The 27,718-nt window shown below is 28.2% G+C and overlaps 1 protein-coding gene across 1 annotated transcript in view; it reads right to left on the reverse strand.

Annotated features, from left to right (window-relative positions):
- The window catches only part of LOC105249654, a 47,251-nt gene extending 31,631 nt beyond the window's left edge, over positions 1 to 15,620 (reverse strand). The window contains exon 1 of the mRNA XM_011255284.3: positions 15,151 to 15,620. The gene's annotated coding sequence lies outside the window, so the exon portion shown is untranslated. The remainder of the gene's footprint in view (positions 1 to 15,150) is intronic.
- Positions 15,621 to 27,718: the final 12,098 nt, after the last annotated feature.

Here is a 27,718-nt window from a genome sequence, read left to right on the forward strand (position 1 = left end):
TAATATTGAATGAAATCTGATATTATTTATAATGCAATCAGATACGATGTTAATTAAAGTTGACTGAGTCGTTGCAGTTTGTAAAATAATCCAATTGTCAAAAACATAAAAGCAGTTTATTACATTGCCTTATCTTATCATAGCAGTTCTGACATTTGTGCTCCCGAGTAGCGAAATCTCATAAAGTAAAGTCAGGTAAGTGCAATGACTTTCTAGATGACTCAGACTTCCCAATAAATTGGCAACAGTAAAAATAAGATTTTAAGCGGGTAATCCTGTTTACAACTCTTTTATTTGACATATTAAATAAAAGCAATATTCACGCGATCGATAAAATATAACAATTTAATCTAACATTAAAACGCGTATGTATTATTTTTTGTTTTATATTATTTAAAATTAAAAGAAGTCACGCAAACTAAACATTTTTTCGAGAAAATTCAAAGATATCATGTGACAATAATTCTACAGAATAAAAAATCGTTGCTACTTTCTTTTTAGTTACTTATAATTTTACACAGGTGCATGTATTACACCGGAAATTTGGTATTGATTCATATCAAAGCAACTCAAAAGAACTAATATTAGTTTGTAAAACTTTTAAGAAAACCGGAAATGGGAAACTACCAGGAAAGAAAGGTCTCTCGCATGACCTATATGTACATATCTATAATTAACTCAAGAAAGGATTCATGTGTAGAAAAGAATGTGCTATATTTTCAAGATTTTTTTCGCAATATGATAAAAAATATTAATATTGTATAAAATTATCCATTTTTAAACTAAAACTTTCGAAATAAATGTTACTTATTAAAAAGAATTAAAATAACAACTTATTTAAAATAATCATAACAACTTATAATAATATATAATACTTTCTTTAAAAATATAATTTTATTTAATATTTTTTATATACTTAAAATTATTATTATTGGCAATATTAAAAATTAAATTTCAAATAATGCAATAAATAATATAAAAAAATACTGATAATTATTTTTATAAATTTCTAAAATTAATACTCCTTGAGTAAAAACATTTGCAGTTTTTTCTCGAAAAAACGGAGCATATATCAGTCTAGCTTTAAATAAAATATATGTGCTTCGCAATTTTCAAGAAAAGTTGGACGTTTCTAACCATTCTCGATACTCCCAAAGGCGCTGCAACTCCCATTGAGATGCATCAATATTGAAGGCGAGAAGAGGAAGAATTTCATTTGAAAATTGAGAAAATTCTCACTTTAGTTAAGTGCAATTATAATTGTACATAAAATGTTTTAATTAACTGGCATCACAAGACGAGGAAGATAAAAAGCAAGAATTTCTAATGGCGAGAAATAATTCTAAAGACATTCCAAGCTCCCCGTTTTATTATTATGCAGAGAGAATTTTTCATTAAATTAAAAGTGACGTTCTCAAGTGAAGAAATCCGAGAAACAACTTGCGTAACCTTGTTGCTCCAACTGTTTTGCGAATGGGATTATGTATATGAGAAAATTTAATTAATACTAACAAACTAATATTACGTTATAACATAAACCTGCTTAGGTAAATATCGTAAACGAGAGAGAGTTTTACGCGAGAATGTATCGCGTATATTTTTATTTTATTAATAAATCTTCGATATACATTATCGGTAATTTTATATAAAATCAATGAGAATAAAATATAGGATAAAAAGAGAGAGAAAGACGCATCGTAATCTATGTATTTATAGATGTATATAACTTATTATGATTCTCTTATTGTGTATATATTTGTGTATAACTTAAGTTAATAGTGATAATACTTACGTATATACGAGATAGCATATAAATGATTCCCTTTGTTCACGAAAGAAAAGTTAAAATTTATGTGACGTAAAAGAAAGAAATTGCATATAAGAAATAAGATATGCAATCGTTTCTTATGCAATCTTCCGTGGAAACTGCATCCTATAGAAAATTCCTCTTTTGAACGTATATCAAGCAAAAATATAACGAAAATATGGGTTTACGGTGATGTAAAATCTAAGCTTGTATTCTCCGTATACATGTTGCACCGCAAGGAATCCTTTTAACTTTTAACTCTTTATATCCCTTAAATTCTTTAGAAGCCTTTTAATAAAAAAAAATAGAAATTTGATAAAGAAAATTAAAAAAGATATTATTTTATTATTAATGATCTTACATTGAAAATAATTAGATATAAATATAATATAATTTTAGACTTTCAAAATTTTTCTTAACAATATACATTTTTTGTAAAACTACATATATGCAAAAATGTTGCGCAGTATTTTCGAAATTAATTAAATTAAAAGTCACATAAAATATTTGTTATATTTTATCTATAAAATTATTTCTACACATGATAGAAATATTTACTGCGCTCTGAACAATAAACTATAGAGTTAAAGGTTGAAAGGATAACATATTGTTAATTGAATATGTGTTGTGATATCTCTGTATAATTGTTGTTAACACCACAATTTACCTCCTACATTTTTTCCGATATCTCAATTAGCTTTTCCGTCGACTGTTTTGCGCGCAATAAAAAATATCAGCTATATACAAAAGTGCTTTAATTATCTTTGTTTTTCTTTGGAGAGAAAATCAATTACGTTTGTTTCTATGTACATAAAATGCTCACTAAACAAAGTTAAAATTAATTGTTTTTACGAAAACATATTTAAAAAAAAATTTCACATATGTCACATAAATATTCAGTATAACCTGTGTTATTTTTCGTGGACAATAAAACTATATCACTTGTTATAATATCGAATTAATATTTTTAAAAGACGTCAAGTAAATTTAATTTTAACTTTTATTGATTTTTAAAATTCAGTTCATCCTGCAAGTGACATAAAACAAAAAACAAATTAATTATAAGCTTTAAATCATACTTGTTAAAGATATTTTTAAAGTTAATTTTAATTTGTTCTTATTTTTAATTAGATATATTTTTTTATATATTGAATATTTCCTAAAGATGTTAAACTTATATGGATCAGCTACGTTAAAACTTACTAAATATAACATTTCAAGCTTCATGAATTTGATATTGCGCAAAACACTTTTATTTTTTGAATTATAAGTTTAATAATTAATTTATAAGTTAAAAAATTTGCTTTATAGAATATAATTTGATTTTAAAATTGTAAATATGATGTTATATTAAATTTCTTATAATAATTCTACCATGATTTTAATTGTATGATACAAAAAAATCATGAAAAAATATTGGAAAAAATATTATTACTATAAAAATGTAGCCAAGAGCAATTTCAATTTCAGTAGCTTGATCGAAATAATAAAAAAAAACGTTAACCTGCATCGAGTGATATATTCTAACTGTATGCAATGTTTACCGTTATAATAAATTTCAATAATTTATATCTTTCATATAAATAGATAGTTGAATTGAAATTTTTTGTCAACTTTTATAATAGAGAAATCTATTATTTTTAAAATTTTCTTAAATAAATATCCGTCGAATTCCTCTTTAAGTTGATTCCTAATTAATTTAATTAATTCAAATTTCTACTTCTCTCGTAATATCTCTGTATGCTGTGAATAAACGAGAAACCGAACAAAGATTCCCACGGCATATTTCGCAAAATTTTCTTTGACCGCGCGATAAAAGCTCTCCCAGATGAACATAATTCGAATTGCACCGATCAGGTGCAGGTGCACTCGTGGAGAATGATGGCGAATAGGTGCGCCACGTTCGCACAGGTATGCTAAATTAGAAATAAAGCAGACGGAGAGGCTGCGCTCGCATAGGTTCGACCGGCTCTCCTCGCCAGTCTCTTGACCTGACATTTAATGCCATTACACAAGTCGCGACTACTACTCGTTACTCTTTGTCCGCGTGGTGCAGATGTTATTTACTGGAATAACGATGATGCAAACGGAGAGAAACACACAAGGTTTGATACATATCATTATGCGAGAGGGCATGACAATGATCTCGCGCCACTTTATTCTAACGTGAAAGGTTGCGGCCTCCTCGCTATATAAAGGCGATGTATTTAATCGCGTATGCACGTATTGATTCATCGCTTCGATTAACATCGCATGCATGAAGGAGAAAAAAAGAGAGACAAAGAGAGAGAAAATAATAAAGAGCGTTCATGCACACACGAATCAATATATGCACATTGATGACGAATATCTTTGAAATGAATAGACTTTCGCAAGTGCATTTACTATGAAAGGGATATTTCTCTTATAATTCTCAATCCAATTGATTTAAAATAAAACGAGAAAATAAATCATTTATTGAAATTTTTCATGAAAATCTTGATTTTCTCCTTTTTATATTAAATCAATTGAATTAGAGAATTATAAGAAATATCTCTTTTATAATGCACTTGCGAAAGTCTCTATGTAATTTACATAGAAAAGCCAAGTTAGAAAGTGTTTTAAGTATTTACAGAAGAAAAACAGAAATGGGGATAAATCGATAAATTTTAAAAACACAAAAGAATACAAAAACACAGAAAGACAAGCAAATTATACAACAAACAAGTTATAATTATAAGCACGTTACAAAGAGCATAGAAAAAGTAGAAATCTCTCTGTAGATCTCTCTCTCTCTCTCTCTCTCTTTCTCTGTACAACATTAAGTAAATAAGCAGGTGCAGTAAATAAAGCTGCAAGTATTTATACTGACATTTATACTAACAAACACATTGTTCTTATTATCTTTCCTACAATCACAGCCTGTAGAACTTTTTGCAGATCACGATGAGATTTTACACCCATCTGTGCCCTCGCAAGGTTAGCTTAATGTTACGAATGACGCATTATGTCGCAAGGAAAAAATCGCTACAAAATTACATTTAACGCTAATGTCCCGCTATAAATGATCATTTTCCGTAGCCCGTTATACATGTAAATTTCGTCCGCTAAGTCTGTTATCAGTTTATTACGAAAGACGATCATTAAACTTGTCAAATGAGTAACTAGTCCATTAAGTGCCAGCCATTAAACGGGTGCCTGAATATTTAAGCGATTATTGGTGTTTGAGAAATAAAAATTAGTGATCTTGAAATTTATGAAATTTAAATCTTTATTTAAACTCATTATGCATTCCGTTGAAATATTTCGATCGCTCTCTCTTTTCTTCCACTGCATCATTCATGTGAATAATCGTCGCTTACTGAATCGAAAACTTGAATTAATCGATTCTAGATCACCGATTCGTTAGCTGCGTCTCTTTTTCTTTTCCACATTAAAGTTTGGTCTATATTATATTATGGATAGGCAATATTGTGAATATTGAGTCAACGCGGAATTAGTATAAATCCAAGTTTCCAGTCTATAACGTCAGTTCAACAGGCAGAATTTGTTCCGTCAATATTTCACGACCCGTTATATGTATATCTATATCTTCGTTGCTTCGATGAAATTATTTATAAGCTCACCCGCCCACGTAAAGTGTTTAATGCATTATAGATTAGCGCTCCGATCGATCTTCCGACTAATATGTTTTACTCAAATTACAATAAATAATTGATACTAGATGATTGATAATAGAACCGTTAACAATCGTAATGTATAAAGATCATAATGTAATAATTAAATATTGAAATATATATTTTTACAAAGCGCATTATATTTATTTTGTAAAGCGAGATCGATTGTTACGTCGTATATTGACTGTCGACTTCTTCCAATGACACATTAACTCGAATGTCATTGATTATCAGACGGCAATATTGTATGTGACAAGGCTAGATAACTGTCAATGTCAAAGAATTATTGTTCATTATATTTTTCAAGGCAAAACGAGAACAACCGCAAAATTATTTATCGAAATATATCGTCTTCGATTGTTCGCTTCGATATTTCGCTCGTTAATAATTCATATCTGCCCTTGATCCGCAGCCAGGAAGCAGAATTTTTCTTTTGAATATTTTGTACAGTCGCACATGACAGCTACACTCTATAAAACTATAATGTTTGCACATGTGTGTGCTTTAAAATATATGTATAAAATGCTAAAATCGATGGAGCACGTACCTCAAATATAGCCTCTTTCGAGCACTAAACTTCTACTCATTTAAAATAAAAACTTTATCATGCAAAATATATGTCCGAAATTTTCAAACTTAACGAATATAATTCAAAAGTTTTACAAAAATTTCAAATAATAAAAATAATTATTCTAAAATCTAATGTATCTATTAATATCCTAAAATCCAATTTATATTTTTGCAAATATTATTGCTCATTGTCAAACATAGAGTGATTTTTACAACTAATAATTTTTCTTAATTGATAAAATATTTAATTAATTATGATTAAACAATTAATATCATTGTTATAATCTCTTTGGAAAAATTAAATTTGGTTTGCCGCTGTTTAAGCTTGCCCGGATTATCAGCGTTATATGGGAAACAGGAACGATCGAAGACGTAGCTGCTCCATATAATAGCAAAAGTTGCTCCAATTTGCAAGGCTTCCATTCCCGGATGCGATCAAGTCGGCGCACTGTAACCACAATGGGCCGTATTTCCATGTCCCTTACGTACCGTAAATACAACATACATACGTCGTCAACGACCTCACAAACTTTGATTGGTTCGAAATTGGTTTCGAGCTCAATCAGACATACGGCGTATACTGTGTACGCCTGTATGTGTACGTATCGTCGCAATAAGCATTAATTCCGACGCCCGCTCCCTCCCCTCATCTCTTCAACGAGACAGCCTCTGTCCGTATGATTGTAAAATGAAATGACTCATTGTGCTCGGTATTACAAACAATGACATCGAGAAAGCACACGTTGGAACAACAGACGTAAAAATAATATCACTCGGATGAAAACATATAACAAATGCCTTCGAGAGAATTTTAGATGTCGATGTTCATGATGGTTGAACCTCTCAACTATAATATTACGCACACATATTCAATATATTCTTAAAAATAAATTTTCGTAATTTTTATTTTTATATTTTCATAATTATCATTAATAAATAAATAAGTAATTTTTCATAATTTTCTTGAGATAAATTGTCATCAATTTTTACAAATTTTTTCTCGTATATACATTCATACGAAGATGCAACGATGTCGATAGATATAATTTAATGACATTTTAATATCCGGCTTAGAAAAGCTGACTATACCAAGAGGAATAAAAGAATATTCATAAAGTTAAGGATTCATGCATTAATCATTGTTATCAACGATCATTATTATCTTATGAACGTTGTCTTCCTCATAATTTCATTTGCATAAATTGCAAATAAACTCCCACGATCCGCGGATTATTACATTTTCGTTTTACATGATGCGCACCAAGCCTCGGAAGATTCGATTTTACAAGAGAACACGAATTAAAAATCATAATAGCGCTTGCGTTGCGTGTGCTTGCGTAGTGTCACGCGTGACGTGGAAGTACGCGAAGGCATGCAAGAGAAAATAGGCTGAGAGCATCGCGACACGGTGTGAAAGAGACAGAGAGAAAGAGGAAGAAAGCGACAAGGAAACATCTTTAGATGAATTTTTTGATTTATTGAGTTATCAGAGTCTTAGGCGAGACCTTAAAAATAGGTTAATATCGGTGATCAGCGCACTATTTTACTTCGTGAAGAGATTAAAGTAGAGATCCCGGGTGTAAATTGATTTTGAGATCAGCGGCTTGATATAAAGATAAAAATTTAAATCGAAAAAAGCGTTAAAAGTTACTCGAGATTAATAATAAATATTGCAATTAATTAATAAAAAATAATAAAAATATTATAATCAATATTTAATAAAAATAAGAAAAATCAAAATAATAAAAATATTATATTTTTATTATAAGTAGGCGAACGTTAAAGACCATTTATTTTTTAGCGCATTTTCTATTTTCTATTTTCATTTTAGACATTTATAAATAAATCCGTAATATAGCGGATAGCAGTTATTTTTCTAAGAGAAAAGAGATCACGGCGAGCATGTCGTGAAATAAACGTCGCATGCTTGTGCTTCTCAACAACGCAAAAGAAACAGTTTCGTGAAAGACGACGTACATTCCACGCATTGCATCGTACTGACGAGTCATCTGCTATACGAGGTGTTTCGTTTTTACAATTGTTGTGAGCAGCATCTCTTATCACGGTTCACGTCTCACAAGAGATGTCACTTATAAAGTATTTGCGATTGTAAATGAATGAGTTTATAATTAATTTCTATATAGAAAGGTTAAATCTATTCCTGAGATCTTTATTGTAAACAGGATATTTAAAAAGTCATCGGGTAACGTAAGAATTAAAAAAAAATTTTTTTTTTAAATCTGGAATTGTAAAATTATCTATTCTCTACGGGATATTTTTAAAATGAGATTTAATTATCTGATGTACATGTCTAACAAGATTTGGCAAAATATAATACATAAAGAAAACTGATTTTTTATCATTTCAAACATATTTTTTTACGCTTCAATATGAACAATTTTTGCAGACAATATTCTTTATTATATAATAATGTTAAAATTGGAAATCTAAAAAGTAGCGGAAAATGAGAACATCTAATAAATTTAACAAGGATCAATTCTGTATCAACCGAGAAACTTTGGGTCAGCATCGTATCATAAAACATTCTACAATTCCAGTGTTCGAGTTTCTCGACGATAGCGGTTTCGATTTTCTACGATGCTGGACATTTTCAATAAATTCACATCACGGTAATATCAACATGACCATGTAGCAAGGCCACGTTCGTTTCGCTTTGCAAAAACAGCACCGTGCTGGACGATATAAAAACGATGAACGAAAAAAAGCAGACAGAAATTCAACCGCGTAATATCCTCTCGGAATCGACCAAAATATACAGGCGATGTCCCGACATACTACAAGAGAGAGATATTCATCAACGGGAGATTAAAACGGGACATTCTCGCGTGTGTTCGCACATACGAACGCATACGCACGCATTCGGATACCGTAAGATTTCGGCCATTTCGACTGGAATATCTTTCGATGTACAGAATAATTCGACAAAAAGTAAACCTCGCAAAAAAGATCGTTTCTCTCGCATTGATGCAATATGCAAATCGATTGGCAATCAATCCAACTTGAGAGAACGTGGATTTTCCTACGACGCTCATTGTAAATTCAAATAATTCGTAGAAACGCAAATTACTACGATATCACGCGTTGATATATTATGATTACCGTGTGATCGACAATCTTGGAATGTTGATGTTGAAATACAGATAATTATCTTGGTTCATAACGTCGATAATTTTTTATTATTCCTTCGAAATTATATTTGAAGATGACCGTAACACTCATGTATTATCATTGTGTTTAATGATAAACAATATTTTAAAATTAAATTTATCGGCTAAATATATTGAGAGAGATGTTTTAGATTTATCTGATTAAACTACAGTTTTATCAATTTATTATAAATCAAAGTTTATTATAAATTATTAAAAACTTATTATAAATTTATTATAAATCAAATTTATTGCAACTTAATTACAATTAATTAAAAAATAAGATTTCATATTTCTATCTCATTTATAGATATAAAGCTTATTTATAAAGTCATTTATAAAATAAAATGATGGAATTCCTAAAATATTAATTAAAAAATAAGATTTCATATTTGTATTTCTATTTCATTTAAGAATATAAAGCTTATTTATAAAGTCATTTATAAAATAAAATGATGGAATTCCTAAAATATTTAAGTTTCAATCGCTTAAAATTCACAATAATGCTGTCTCCCAGCATTCGTTATTCAGAAACCGCCTTTTACTTTAAATGAAGACAGTGTGGAAAAAAATGGGACAGCCTGTACACATTGTGCTAATCTGAAAATTCAGTTACGGAGATTATTTTAGAGAGAATAAAACGAGAGAAAAGATAAAAATCTGCCGCGCCGGAAGTGCTTAGCATGCAGCGTGGATGCATTTCCTCCGTTAACGCAATTTTGCATGCTCGCGTTGCTTCGGATCTACAGTTCCATTCCGCCACTGTCGTGACTCAGAATAAAAAGTCAACGTTATCTCGCATATTATTTTTTCCATTGGCTCATTGTTATCGCGAAAACGCTGGATTGCAGGTGTCTCCTTTTGCTCGTATCGACCGGGAGCTCGTATCGTGAGTGCTATCTAGACGCTTTGTACGTTTAACAGTCCACGTATCTGCACGCTGTTGCTTTAAAATGAATAATCAGTAGCAATAACAGGTCAAGCGTTTAAAAAAATAAAAAACAAGGTAAATCTGACGGCCACAATCTTCAAGCAGAAGCGCGAATTATAAATCATGACTCAAGCTTCCTCTAAAACTGTCTGAGTCATTCTTATAGGTTCGTTTGGCACATCGAATATATTTCAAGACTTTTATATTCGCACTGCGATTTTCACGTTATAAAAATTCACTATTGAAAAGAGAATCGCCTAGGACAAAATGTGAGGGGAAAACTTAAATCGATATAATGCAATTATATTCCTATATTCTTTTATCAAGTTTTGTGTTTTTCATATAAACATAACTGATTAATATCGATTAAAAATCGACAAATTTTGAATTTATTTTTTTATCGTAATTTATCTTGATCATACTCTTGTCACTTCTCTGCCTTTAATTTCGATTAAATAAAATTTTTAAAGCAGTCGCATTATGTTTAAATGTAATTAAAAAATTGAAATAATTTAAAAATGTATATTAAAGGGAATTTTTAACGAAGTGTGATATTAAATTAATTTTAAATACAAATATGTTGGTCTATGCTACTTTATATATTCATATATTAATTTCTTTTTTAATTTAATTATGAGCGCCAAATTATATCAGTAGAGAATATTTTTTTAAAAACAAAGACCTCCTCAAAAATAAGCAATAAAATTTGTTCTAAGTGTTTATTGTTTTGTAATTATTGTTTGGAATACATGAAACTCACTTGACACAGATCTCATTTTAAGGATGTAATTTCAGCAGTACTTTAGTATTAAATAACGAAATGAAATTACATTGTAAATTCTGCAGCTCTGGAATTTATTATTCGATTAATCGCTACAAAGCTTTGAACCGTTTCAAGCAACGAGAATGCTCGCTGCAGAAATAATTTGTCCCCCAGAGTAAGGATGTTTCGAATGTCTTTCTCTCTATCTCTTAGCCAGCGTTTAGACATTTCGTTCCGAGATAAGTAAGAAGAGAACGCGGGCACAGATGAGTCAGACGTTTCTCCTTAAACTTTCTAATATCGTTTAAGAACTCGCAAAAGATGCGCTTCCTGCTTACAATTCTCGACCGACAATAATCGACCGAAGCAATATTTGGCGACTCGAAAAAACGGCAAATAATCGTGGAAACACTTTACATTTTGATGCCCAAAGGTTAATCGCATGTCAAGCATTTTCTCATTCGTTAATCGTTTGTGCGGAAAGTATGGGTGATAAATGAGTACGTCAGGGAAAAGTTACAGGCATAATTGCTTGATGGGAACCATGCAGTCACGTGCGCCACTTTATTTATGAGATGTGGAAGAATGAATTCACGTGAGGCTCGCGCGTGTATCATTATTATGAAATATTCGAATAATTATAGTATGCAATAAAAGCTGAGAGCAAAACGATTCAACAGTATTGTGAATAATATTATATGTACAGATGTTAACTATTAACAGATAATTAATGGATATTATTCTATATTTGACTTTAAATTCGAAGTTTCTCTAAAATTATATTCTCTAATATATCTCTCTCTATATGAGATAAATGTTGCACTACAATTTAATATCATAAATTATATCTTCTGGGTCAGCCATTAATATGTAGATATTAATAAACGAGAATTACTAAAACTAATAATTCCGTTGAAACATATATTAGTATATATGTATATGTATTATTGTATTACAGATCTATTGATTTATATAACATGAATAATTTATATTTAGTTTATGCAATAACACATTTTGAATTTTTAAATTGTAAAATTATTTTATGCAAATTTTCAATCAAATGTAAGTCATTTGCGCAAAATGTAAGTCAAATTTATTTAATAATTCATATATCATCGTTTTTTATAAAAAATATTATCTATGAAAAAACATTATAAAGTTTACAAGCAAAATAGTGATGTAATATGCCATAATAGAAATTCCTTTAACTAATTTAACTATCATCGGGTCAAGGGTTATTACATAATGTAATATGCAATTCTAAGTTTTCGTCGAGCTTTTAAGGATTCTCGAATGTGCGATCTCTTTTAAATAATAAAATGCATTACTATAATTAGAATCGTTACGTTACTAGTAAGAATTAGAATTGTTACGTCAAATATTAAAATTGTAGAATAAATTTTTCGCAGAAATAAAAAGAATATCGGCTATTTTATTCCAATTATCTTACAACTTCCTATTATATAACATTATAATTATATCAATGAAAATTACAAAATAAAAAAATTTATTTGATCAGAGATAAATTAGTGAAAAATGAAAAAATTGAATTATCTCAGTTCTCGTGAAAAGTTTCCATCAATAAAACCATCTTTATTGAAATCGCGCTGCGATTCCAATGGAAAATTTTTACCTACAAAATACTCCATTAAATCTCCATTTATTTCTCCGACAAATCAAATCCCGAAACGAAGAAAAAATCAAATTGATTTTATTTCGCACCTTCAAGAGCGAACAATCAACAGCACTCATTAAAGTTTGCAGAATCGAATGCGCGCAAATTCGCCATCGTAATATTTCATGCATTTCAATGAACGACATTTTGGAAATAGATTTATTCTTGTGGCAAGAAGGAATAGAGAAATTAATTGCACTCGAAAACTATAAACTGAATTAACATCAACAAACACGTTTCTCTCCCTTTTTCTCCTTTTCTCTTTCTTTCTCGTTCTACATAAATATATTGCTGTTGATTGCGAAATTGACCAATTAACAATGGATATGTTGCAAACATCAATATCTCGACTGCGTATCAAATGTTATAAAAACTCATCTTGTATTTTCACCATTATATGTTTCACAATATAATTAATCTTTAATCTATACGAATAATAATTTACATGTAATTTTATAATTATGATATATTATGTAAATATTAAAAAAGATATACTTTTATATATTAAAAGATGTGTTATAAAATATAAAACAATATTATATTTAAAAATAAAAATTAAAAATGCTTCATCGTACACATATAAAATATTGATGTCGCAAAAATTTCTATCGAGAAAAATCAATCTCAGATTTAGAATTTACATTTAAATTTCACTTTTACAATGAAATTTCCATTTACAAATTCCTGAAATTTATAGACTGAAAAAATCATATTATTTTATCTTTCTTTTAATCAATCATAAAAGATATAATAAATTCGAATATAATTTAGAGAATCATTAATACATAATTAAACTAGTAACACCTCTAATGTTAATGTGTTAATATTCAATCTGATATAAATCGCATACATTATGCAGTTTTCAACCGAAGTATTTTTTTATGTCATGATATAATGATACCTAAATAACAATCATAAATCATATGTGTATCAGTGATCTCTGACGTGACTGTTCCCACACGTGTGCAATTTACAAATCTCATTTTACATATATCTAATGTTACTAACCAACGAATAGAATTTCATCAAAACGAATGAAACAATTTCAATTATTGGTGCGGACGAACGAACAAAAAACCTAATTGATAGAAAATATGTTAATCGATATATCAAATGCCGTTTTACTGATATAAGAAATTGCTGTCTTTCTCAACAAATAATTATATAAACAATAAGAAACTATTTTTTTTGTTATTTTTATTTAATCCATGAATATATTTATTTCTTTTTGCATAAGTTACAAATGATTTTTTCCGCATCGTAAATTATTGATGACACAAGTTGTCGTTGCTAAGAGGTCAACATTTGAAAAACATCTTACATATATATATTTCGAGAGAATTCTCTTTCATGAATACATATGCGTTGTTTAGTTTATAGTTGAGTCGCCTTAAGCGACTCTATGCCTTATTTTTAGCTCTTTAAAGCAACGTCAACGGAACTGGCGCATGTTCGTTCTTACATGAATATCCAGGGCAATAAATCTGTACTTAGCTACTCAACAATCGCTCCAATTGACATAGACAAACCAATACTTGAGTAAAATGAAAATTGCGTCGCAATAAAACACGATGAAACTAGATCAATCAAAATTAACTATTATATTAATTATTCTATCATAAGAAACTATTCTGTTATAACCTCTTCAAGGAAAATACAAAATAATCTACGTAGAGCGGAGTTAAGAAAGTCAAGATCCATCTCGTCTAACTTTGGATAATGAGATGTTAATTTCAAAAATGTTCAATACAGTTAATTACAGATTTGTTTTTCTTTGAAAAAAGTTTTTATTAAAAACTGAGAAAGATAATTTGTCATCTTCCCTTTATAATATCGATAATTTTTTTCATAATATTTTTTGCAGATATGTAAAAGAAAAAAAAGCAGAAAAAAGAAAACAAATGATTCGATTCATCTTGTGAAATAGTTCATCAATGTATTTTTTAGTATGTTTGAATTACTGCAGAATTCATTAATTAAATTTGATTATATCGTAATTATATATATTTATAAAATTCAATAATTTTATTCTATTATTTTTTTTTTATTTTTTTTATCTATAGAAGTTATTTATTTACTTATTTAGTTACTTATTTTTTTTATCTATAAAGATGAAAAAGTTTGCTCCAAAAAACATTAATATGTTCATGGGTTTTATGTTATTATAACAGATAATATTTATTGTTATTATTGAAAATATAAAATATCACAAGCTCATAAAAAATATATCATATTTGATCATAATAAAACTAACCTCTTCGCGCTTTTAATTTAATTTTACATTTTAATTTAATTTTGCATTTTTTAATTTAAAGGAAAAAATAATGAAGACTTTTAATGAAAAACTAATTTCTCAGAAAAGCAAAATTGATAATTATTTTCTATTCGATAGATATATGATAACCAAATAGCCATTATTACAGAATGTAAAACTGAAAACGATTTGCACACAGTGGATGATCACAAACGTAAATGTAAACAAAATTTGCAATTCAAAGTTTGTGAAGGGTATGCAACGATTATAAATTCGACTCAACTAATATTTCTATGAATAATATCTAAAAATATCTATTTTACTTACTACGAGCAGATCTGGACGTTCTGTTGTCGAAGACGGCAGCAACGGCTCCGCATTATCGGCTTCGCGTACCTCTACTTCTGTCTCCGTTTCTCTATCGCACTCCTCCACGATGAGATGCTTGAAGTTAGCGGCCGGTCACTCGCGCGTTCTAACCTTTGTCTTTTTCTCGCGCACCGTTTCTCTATTCCCTTTCCTTCTTGCACGTTCGCGCGATTTGCACTACACCTGCGGGGCACAACACACGGTACCCATGACGACGTTCTCTCTTACATTAGCACTTATGACTATGTGCGGTAATTTTCAGCTCGCCCCACACCAGGGTTCCCCGAGTGAGTTTGTACAACCGACGGAATTAAATACGCGTGATATATTAAAAGTGCGGCGAGGAAGCACGCGGTTTTGGCTAAGATTTGGCGCCAAGTATTTGGCGCGCGGACGAAAACCACCCTCACTCGATGACGGTCGGCGCGCTACTGACTCTCCGCACAGGTATAGCGACGGCGCACACTTTTCAAGCTCCCGAGACAGCGCGCGCATGCGCCGCGTGCATGCGCCGCGCGCATGCGACGTCGCAGTAAAAGGCGAAAACGCGCGATCCGCGTTCCTGCGGTTTACGAATGGAAGATTTAGTCAGAAAATAATGCCGCCTATTTGTCGAGCCATTCATCTCTCATCTGTAAGTAGTATTTATTTCCTTCGTCGCACAAGTTGTGTGCGAATAAGAAATAATATTAAACCTGCGCAAATCATCAGTGATGTACGATCGGAAATGTCTGATAAAAATGTGACATTTCAGACGCGCGTTATCTGTAAAATATGTCTTCTTATTTATATCGATGATAGTCCTTGTGAGAATCGACAGAGTGATTAATTATGCATAAAGGTATACATATTCCAAACTTCATAAAGGTATACATATCCAAACTTCTTTAAGTAAATTTAAATTTTATAAAATTTATAGTGATTGACGATCAATGCAGGTTTCGAAGTATATAGGTTAATATAATAATGCGTATGATATATTTTATAAACGTTTTTAATGGATGCTTTTCGTTTGAAAATTTTATATTTAACACTTACAAAATTTTTGCATTTTAAATTCCCAATTGATTTGAATTGACAGTAATCTTAAAGAAAATTACAATTTTTTTATCATAACCTATAAGAAAATAAACACGCTCGGAACATGATTTCTACGACTTGCTAGAGATAATCGGCTTGGAAAAAATTTATTATTAGCTATTCGTGGATTACGTATTCGCGCATACGATCTATACCGTGAATGGAATTCTGGTAGTAAAAGGCGGAAATTCATGGCAGGATAATGTCATGAATATACAGCGCATAACGCAATATCTATTGTTCTTCGGATTTTCCTGAATAACTGCCTTTGAATGTGCCAACGCTATAGATTACGTTTAAGCACAGGAAGAAAAAGAGAGAAAAAGAAATAATAAAAGATATTCACAAAGTGAAAATCTGATAAAGTCTCAAAGTGATTAATTAAAATTTAATACGGTAACCAATTTATTATTATAATAAAATTTATTATTTATTTAAATTTACTATTAATTAATATTAAAATATGTTAATATTTCTAAAAATATTTTATCGATGAATATCATATTTTAATAATATAAATTGAAAAAAAACAAGGAAATAAATTGTTTTTATAGCAAATCCATATGTCGAGCACAGTAATATAGTATACGTAACATAATATTTATTTTGAATTAAAATACTGTCATAAAATATGATCAATGCGCTACACATGTTTTATAATTTGCACACATTTTTTTCTTGAACTATTTGAAAACACAAATTAATATGAGAGGGAATCGTTATTTGTCATCTTTAAATAAAATTTTGACATTGAAGAGACATGGTGAAACTTAGTCTTATATATTACACAGTAGTTTTTCTGCAGGCGCAGATGGTAATTATCTGCGAATGTATATATACTTATATGTATATGTGGATATACTAGGAAAAAATATTAAGTTATCGGTGTGCATACTATTATGCTCGTCTTTTCGTTACGTGCTTTGCCTTTGAAAATTGTATATACAGCACCGGAAATCAAGCACGTGACAGTAGTAATCGTTCTTTGCTGTATTGTTTTTAAGTTAGATAATTGCTAGGATCCGCTCAATTATTATATTAATTTTAATGAATGAATTACTTTAATAAAGAATACTTTTCACAAAAGTGTATCATTAAACGTGAATAAATTTCAAAATTCTTTTCAATTCTTGAAATTCCTAATATTTAACAACAACAAAATGCGTGGAACAATATTTTTTGAATATTCTATAAAATTTGATTAATAAATTTAAAGATATATTGTATTAAATTCCGAGCAATTATCTAAAAACAAAAATTTACAGATTCAAAAGGGTCAGAATAAATTTTTCTAAATTTTTGTTCAACTTATACTTTCAATTTTCCACAAAATTTCGCACAGATTTGTGTCGGTTGCGTTTCACGTGACGGCGATATGTGAGACCGTTGTGATTTTTATTTTTTGCGTAAATCACTTCACTCTGACATCCACATGACGGCACAGGAGAATGCACTTTTTTTTCGCGCGTCTGTTACATACATAAGGCTTTATCGCACGTACACGCGATAAAATGCGAAAATTCGCTGTATATTCGTTTTGACTCATGCCTTCCCTAAGTTAGGTATTCGAAAATTATATTTGCTGCTTACGATCATTTATTGACGAACTTATTTAGAACTTTAAAGCTTTCTTATTATCCTACGTCACAATTTTAATAGTTTACTAGTCATTATTATATATTGTATATTGTATATGTCGAGAAACTTTTCATATGATCGTATATTGAATACCATTACAATTGAAAAACGTAGCGCGGATGTTGCGAAAAAATTTATGAGCGACCTTAGTTCTCTCTACAGATATAATTACACTTTAAAACTTTCTTCTTAAGGTTATTGCGCAGTAACGAAAAGTTTAATAACTTTCTTCTGCGCGAATTGATTAGTTATATGAAGAAAATTCTCGCGATATTTATTATGCAATAATGTTTCAAAAATTGAATCAAATGTCCTGTTCGCGTATAGTTTCGAAAAAATTAGGAATCACTAAAAAAATGTAAGATATTTACACAAGAATGCTTACTATTTCATTTCGTATTGTTATCTACGTATATATTTAACAAATGTTATATGAGCGATTTAAAATTGCTAACTTTCTATGAACAAAACTGACAACTATAACGCAATCGATTTCTACAGTGTCAGTGAGCATGAAAAATATAACTTGATCGATTACATTTCTCAATGCACTAGTCACATTTTTAGATTACTGTAATCATATTTATTGCAAGATAATGCTAAAATAAGAATTTCGCAACACGTTTTTTTTAATAGACTCGAAAAAACAAGCTATTGCTCAAAAATTTGTATTTGCCAATAAAAGAATAGAAGCGTTTAAGCATGACGGATAACAAAAAATTAATTCCTTTATTTAATGATCCACGGATGTGCGGTTCGAGTCCTTGCACGCATAATTCGATCCATAGATCATGTTAAGTGAATCGTAAAGCGAGTTGTTTGATGAACATGCTTGACAAGCATCGACGAATTGTCAGTTCATTACGCAATCTCGTTACTTGATTTATATAGGTAAAATCGATAACTCATATGAGTCAGTGCTTACACTCTGCAGGTGTGTATTTAGGGGATTCCACAAATCAATCAAAACAATGATATATGTCTGTTCACATTCACATTGTATAATATATAATTATCTTGCGTGTTATTTTTTTTAATTACTCATTATTAAAAAGGAATTTTATAAACGCTGAAAACTAAAGTCTAAACTAATGTTTTTAGTATTTAATAATTTTATAAAAGAAAATCTTCTTATAATAGTATAAGAAATATAAAAAAAAGAAATATTTTTTTGTAGCGTACAAATATAAAAATATAAAATTTAAATTTCAAAATCATCATTGAATATTTTAAAAGTAAGATATATTGCGATTTTTTAAATTAGTAAAATTTATTCAAAAAGCTGAAAGTTTTTCTTTTATTTTGTTACTAATATTTACGTTTATTTTTTGAATTTAAAATTTTTATAAATTCCAAGGATTTATAATCATTTATGCTTTATAATCAGTTATATAACAAAATTACTAACATTTTAAAATTAAATATTTAATAAGACTAATCTTTCTCTTTACATATTTATTTTCCAATGGATCTATATTATATTTATAGAAAACATTCTTATTTATTTTTATTTAAATGTTATTTTTATTTATTGTTATAAATTTTGTTTAATATAAGAATTATATAAATGATTTAAATTGTTAGAAATATATACAATAATAACTAAATTGCTGAACTCAATGCGCAATTAATTTCGCAAATAATGAATAATAAAATAAATTATATATCTCTAACTTTATAATTGTTCTACTGTCGCTCATTTGTCTTGTTTCTTCTTCTATCTTATTAATCCTTTGTTGGGTCTTGATGATATTTGCACAACACTCACTCGCAAGAAACATGATGATTATTTGCACATTAATCACTAGAATACAATAGTTGCGTGTCGTTTCACAGTATATTTAGCACTTTCAACGTTAATCGCATAAACGATGCGAATCTTATTATATTATAATGAAAGAATAACACGAAAATTACGATCGCACGAAGCTACAATCCGTTCAATATTCGAAAATTGTGCGGACAAATGTATTTGTAATATGGCACTGATATCACACACGAAGCAAAATATTTAGCTCGAAATATTGTTAAAGAAACAATTATTGTCCGAAAAAGAAAAATTTTGTAATTAAACTAATTTATAATTCTTGTCTTTTCGATTTTTAAACGTATAAACCTTACGGGTCATCAATTGCGAGAAATAATTAATTATGTAGATTGATAAATTAATTGCTCACAGTGAATGATCGCATTTGATATCTCGTAATACTTGTCGCGTTCGCATTCAGAGAGATACTAACAATGAGATGAGACAATGAGATATACGGAACGTCTCATGAATGATAACAAAGCGACTGAGAATGACAACAAAGCGACCGCGCATGAATAATAACAATGTTATACGTCACGGAAGGTGAAAATTAAGTATAACATAACAGTTAAATAATACAAATTTTAAATATTTATTTTTGCGAAGTATACACATTTTATGTGATAGTTTTTTTGTTGTCATTCGTGCGACGAGATTTGTTCGTATGTGTGTCATTATCCTTCGAAACGCGATCAGAAGATACTCTAATTTGCAATTACATTTACTATAATCATTATAATTAGTCATTATCAACGAATAATTAGTTTCCGCGTAATCGTTAACATCATTTATGTCTTTTTACGTCATATTTGCGTCTATTTATCAAAGCAAATTTCGCACGATTGATTTAAATAAGAATTGAAGCAATAAAATATGACAATATATTATCAATTTATTCAATATTTACAATAATAATTGAGTGATTCAGAAATGGTACTAGTCTATTCAAATTCGATTTCGAATTATTAGCAGATTTGAGATACGAATAGTGCGTTCTATTACATTAATCAGTATAATTACATTAAATTCGTTTGTTTTCAAGGTCGATCAGATTGTATAGTTCAATTATTTTTATACTTATGATAAAAGTGAACGCAAAGTTTTTATTTCTTAAATTTTTGTTTTTTAGACTTGTGCCTTAGTATCTGAGCCACTCAATTATTTCTATATAAGAAATTTAATATAATTTTCGTGTTGTTAATGTAATTTTCACCTTGCAATATAATATGAAGTAAATGTTATGTGCGAACAATATCGAGGGTGAAAGTCATGTAAAATATAGTGTAATCATCATACTTTACTGATTAATGTTTGTGTGATCGTGTTTTCGCGAATGAGTATTACATGCGGTCCATAGCAGAAGAAATAGCAAAGAATAAAAAAAAAGATGTCAAAAGACAACAGATAAAATTTTTATTTATTATTTATAAAATTAATTTCGCATTAGTTTTTATCACAATTTTAAATTATTTTGTAAAATAATGTATATATATATGTAATTTAAATATCTTTATAAAATATATTTAATAAAATATTTATACACAATAATTAATATATATAATATTTCAAAATTATTTAAGATTTATAATTATTACTATATATAATTATTTAAAATTTATACATATTACTTTTATGGGGCGGCATGTGGTTGAGACAGCAAGATACTTGCTTATCACATGAAGGGTCCCGGGTTCAAGTTCAGCTGAGGATTTTTCCCAGTTATTTCAACATTATAAGAAGATTTTAAATCTTCTTTCATTTTAATTGAAGATGATATGAATCTTCAAGACTTTTCTCTGACTTCCTGTTCAAGAGACTTCTTTATAGTTCACAAGGAGGAAGCATTTCGGAAATCAAAAGATCAGTTAATAAGTAATCAGTAATATAAATTATCAGTAATATAAATTTGTATGATATTTCGATTAATAACTTAACAATAAGCTAATTTGACTCAAATATATGCAAAACATTTGTCGTAAACATGTGCTATAAATATCTGAATTTGATGATTTCACTCATGGCATATTATTTTTATGTGTTACATAAAAATTAAATTTTTTTTATTATGTTCTATAAAAATTTATATCTAAAGAGACTTTTTCTTTGCACATTGTATAACTTTTTTTATTACATATTAATATTGTTAGAATTATTAACTTTATTGTTAAATTACTTTTTTAAACTTTTATATGTATTAATTTTGGACGCTGTTTTATAATAGATATATTTCTTTTTTATAGATTAATATTATATACTACAATTCTCTGTTCTTGTTTTATTGCATGCATCGTATCGGTGAGTATTAAATTATTTTTCATTTTTTAATCTTGTGATTAATATGATAATTAATATAATGATTAATATGTGATTAATATGATAATTAATATGAATAATTTTACAAAAATTGCTAAATATATATAGATGACATATAAAAGAAAAAAAGAGAAAAAGCTTTTTAACAATGAACATTTGCGCAAAAAATTTGCTACAAAAATTTTCTGATGGTTGTTTTTATATCTTGCATAAAAAGACAAGTTCTGTGGCATTTAAGATTCTGGCATATTGAAAAAATAATTTGTTAAAAGCTTCAAAAGCTTTCATTTAATTCGAAATACTCGCGCACATTTAAAAGTCTGTAAAGTTTGTGACTATTCTCTTTGCCTTTCATGCAAAAATATTCGTTAAAGAATTTTATTTTGCATTAAATTAATTAAATAACTGTTATATTATATTATATATACATATATATATACATATATAGAATAATTACTAAAAAATATACTAAATAATGCAATAATAATTTTTGCACGAAATGCTGATTTTTCGTAAAAATTTTAGTTTCTCGTTATTTTCTTAGTGTTTTGTTATTTATTTGCTTGAGCTTTTTTATGCTAATTTATACATATTCAATATGCATGTGTGTGACGATTTCCACAGCTCCTGATTTTTTAATTATTAGCGGATTTAAAATTTTTACCTCAAGCTTCAATAAAGTACGAAACTTGTAAATCCAATTTCCTGGATTACAACTCGAGTTAGGAATTTCCACTGTTGGGAAGCTGGATTGGTCGAGTTCGATATAACTCCAGCAAAGCGTATTTCAGACAAAATGTATTTCGTTCTGGTCTCGAGGGATCTTTAAAGTTAATATCAGGATATTACATATACACGAGGATTACAAGTAATATCGATGCAGGCACGTTAAACGCAGAATTATTAACTAGAGTTCTCTCACAATTTAATTAATTAACTAGACTTTTCTCCCAATTTAATTAATTAACTATCGTTTGCATTGAAATATAATTAAATATGTCAATAAAAGGTAAAAAAATACGCATAAAGAAAGTAAAAATTTATTGTATATAAATCTAATGATTTTATACTAATTTAAACACGCGCGAGGCGTGAAATAATTATTTATTAATTATTATTGCATTAAAATTTTCATAGAAAGTTTTGTTGCATTTTTCATTAATATTAACAAACATATTAGAGAGAAAGATACATTATTTATAAGAATGAGGACAAATGATGTAATAAATATAAATAAAATATAATAGATCACACGCCCCTCGCTGAATTATCGCTGACACTGACCGATGGAACTTTCCTCGATATGTCGCAGCTTAATGTACACGTGTTCGATGTCATATCGACATATATACAAAATAGTAATTTTACAGAAAATGTATGCGTGCATTTTGAAACTTGAAAAAGAATAAAAAATATAAATCAATCATATTTTTAGAATAACATGTAAAATATAAATAAGTTATACAAAATGTAATATATATGTTTACAATTAATACAACAAATTATTAACTTTTTTTTATTAAAATTGAAATTGCTACACGTTCAATTTTAGAAACTAGAAAGCAAGCGAAAGTTACATTAAAACAGGACTTGCTCTAAATCAAAAGTGTTACAACTTTTTGTATTAATCGACTGCATTTATATGTATTTATTATGCATGTAATTATGTATTTAAAACTGTACCATATGTGTATGCATCATTCTCTCGTCTCAAAAATCACGTTCTATTTAATCGCTGGCGACGAACGAGATCAAGGTTTTTGAAGAAATCGCAAGGCTTAATCGGTTCAGACACTAAGGACGAAGGTTAAAATGGAGAGGATTTCCTTGATATACGAGTCAATTAAAAGTACCTCCTGTTCGAAATACTTGTGCTAATCTACAATTATCTTAATTGTTTTAAGTAAAATGAATGAGATTGAGTTTCAAATAAGCTATAACGTCGACTTAAAAAATTATTTCTGTTTTGCATAATATAAGAAAAATTTGATTAATTATAAACTATTTCTTAAACGTGATAAAAGATTAATTAGTTAAATATAAATTTATTTATCTTTTTTTATCTTCTTACAAATTTAAGGTAATGAAAAATTAATTTTATTATCATAATTAATTCTGCATCACTATTGTTAATCTTACAAAAGTATTCGCTCATTTTTATTTTGCATAAAATTATGCATAAAATTTAATATCTTGTAGATTATTTCTCAATCTGCATTTATACTGTCCATTTTTATTCTATTTCGGAAATTTCTTATTAGAAACAAATACAAATACATCTTCTTTAAGTACATTTTACAAAGACGTGCATGACTTTGATTTGCCTGTTTTGATGCTAAAGTGTTCAAGATCGAGTCAAAGCCACTAATTTCGCGACGAAGGAGCAACTGGCACGAATCAAGTTGCAATATAGAGCTACGGAATTACAAGGCAAGGTTGCCTGGTTCGTCCTTAATAAGGTTAATAAAGGACGCCGAGGCGGCTGAAAGTTTTCCTTGACACGAGCGGTCCACGTTTTAATCGAATTACTGTTTTTAACGACAGCGAGAAAATCTATTTACCTTTCCGGTATATAGCTTCGGATACTTTGATAGAAAAAAATACTACATAAAATGTCATACACTTGCCTTTTAAATATTTCCAAAGTTCACCGATTGCTACTTATAATTACTTCAAGGATTAATTTGATTTTTTATTCCGATTTATCAAGGGAATGACATCTAAACATAACAAGGAGCATTAATGCAGATTTTTTATTGAAAGAAAAGATAAAAAATATGAATTTTTCTCAATTATATAACGTTTTAGGACATTCTTAAAGCGATATTTCCATTATTTTTTTGGCAGATATTAAGAAAAAAGTTATAAAACGCAAAAATAATAAAAAAAATAAATTTCAAGTGCATATATATGTATATTACCTGAAAATATATATAAAATAAGTAATATATAAATATATATAAAATAAATATAAAATAAATTATAATAAATAAATATAATAAATAATAAAATAAATAAAATAAATTATAAAATGGAAATTATTGAAAATTTGATTGTGCTTTTGAAACACAACGGAAACATACAAGAAATTATTAAAAAATTGTATTATAAATATTGTAGATATTATTATTAATGCACGCTCGCTGAAGAGAAAGGCATGAAATATATTAAAATATTCATTGCTAGTTAGATTTACGTCATTATCGCATGAACTGTTGTATCTGCTGTCCGATAAACGGCATGACATAGACATGGACTGTGTAGAGAAATTCAATATTTCCATTCCAGACATGGTGTTTATTTTCGCTAAACTTGTAATTTATCCCGGGGGCGTATTGTCCTGCTCGAAATGTCAAGCATACCCGTCACACAGTTGGAAAAATACGGTGGCTAACATGCACGTCACGAATGTCACATTCAAATTGTGGTAAATTGACATCATTGTTATCAAGTAGATATAAATAAATTAGTTACGCGAAAAAATGTGAAAAAATCGATGCGCAGAAATCGATAAACAAAAAAAATTCAATTATCACATAGCGCGTACACATATTTAGCAATAATTAAATCCTTTCTAGAAAGAAGATAAATATAAAAGAATTTAATAATATTATCGTAAAAAAGAGCAGAATGATTTTAGAATACTCCACCGATAATAAAGAGATGGCATAATATTGTCGAATTTTTAACTTGCGAAAGATAGAAAAAATGCGTTCCGATTTTCTCTTTTTACAAATGCATGAGCAATTTTCATCAATATATACTACTGTACAAACATGTTGTACAATGGGCAACCGAATATGAATGCACTCGGAATGAACAAACGAATGTACTTCATTCGCAGTGCGCACATATACTCGTTATAGAGATTTTTCCGAATTTTTCGGAAGAGCAATCTTTTTTTACACGATCAAATATTTGTCGATTGCGCTGAAGCATTTTTTTCTCTAATCAATCTGGAAAGAAACGCTTGATTTTGATTATACGCATGAGTTATAACATTTCAATTTCGTATAATTATTTTTTTTCTATTATCTTTAGCTTATATTTAAGATTACCATTAAAATAAATGTTAATGAAATATTAATAAAATGTTAATAAAATATGAAGAATTACATTCTTTTAGAGTAACTTTTGATGAGAGTTTGTTGAATGCAACAATATAATTAATAGTTTATAATTAATTTTTTAAAATTATATTGTCATTCTAATAACTATTTAATATAATATTTGTTTTTTTATTCTGTGAATTCTCTATAAAATGTGAGAGATAATTTTCTAAGAAATCCCTGAAAAAATATTAAGGAATAAATGCGGACAGGGAAAGTGAAATGCATTGTAATGCGAGATGGTGATTCATGCACGATTTCCGCACTGTCTACTTTAGAGAAAAATTGCGCCATTTAGCATTCAAAAGTAAGCGGAACGAAATATCAAAAAACCGTATATAAAAATCTGACAATTAGTGCAAATATACAAAAACTTTTATGTCATTCATTTACATTATTCATTATTCATTACAAAATTTTAATCAGATATAAGTTTATTAATATTTTTATTAATAAATTATTAGTTAATTTAAAAAAAACAGTATAATAAATTATTTCTTCAATTTATGTAAGATTGTAAATAGAAAATTTTAACAGTCAAATTTTGTCTTTTAAACTGTCCTACTGTCTGACTTAAAATGGCAGGTAAAACGTTTAAAACATTGAGCAATCTACTATAGTTTCCTTGACGGAAATCGATTGAGGTTGTTCACCTCTCCTAGTTATACTAGCGTGTACGTATCTAGTGTTCATTCGTTGGAAATCCATCCGACTAAATATTTTATTCTCTCTATCGCCATTGTCAACTACACAAATGTGTCATGCGAATCGATTGACACTAGACACATATGCAAAATTCGTTGAGAGAGAAATATTATATCAAATTAAAATAATTTAAATATTTTAAACATAGTTTAAATATAATAATTTAGATTTAAATATATAACACTCCGCTAAAAAGTAAATAACATTGTATAAATTAATGTCATATTATTTGTTTTTTGCATACGCATAATCTAATATTACATATTTCGAAATTTTATTTTGTGAAACGTAAAATCACTATTAATTAATATTTCATTAATATACATTTAATTAATAATTAAAATGTTAATAAGTTGGAGAATTAAAATGAAAATTAGATTCAATTTTAATTTTTCTCTATTCAATCTAAAAAAATATATAATTATAATATATATTACATATTACAGAGAAAAAGATTTCTTTTTAATGTATTAAAATGTATTTACTTCATAATGCCTATAAAATGATTATTTATATTATTCTTATAACTGATTATACTTTATATAGAGAGGTTTCAATAAATTAATCATAATTGTATTAATTGATATAAGTATCTTTCTTAAAAATAATCCTTAATATCTTAATATTACTTAATATACTTAGTATAAAAATTAGATCTTTATATTAAATTAAAATATTTTATAATAAATTTAATTTATTTTAATTCTTAAAACATAATAAAATTTTTTATTTCAACAATCGTTATTTATCAAAATAAACGCAATCGACATATATATAATATAATAATATTTATATTTATAAATTATTCTTATTCTGAATATTGAGCTATTAATAATAATTAATAGTAATTAAAAATAGTCAAGTATATATA

Source organism: Camponotus floridanus, unplaced genomic scaffold, assembly GCF_003227725.1.
Source record: "Camponotus floridanus strain SB8 unplaced genomic scaffold, Cflo_v7.5 scaffold38, whole genome shotgun sequence".
Classification (NCBI taxonomy): domain Eukaryota; kingdom Metazoa; phylum Arthropoda; class Insecta; order Hymenoptera; family Formicidae; genus Camponotus; species Camponotus floridanus.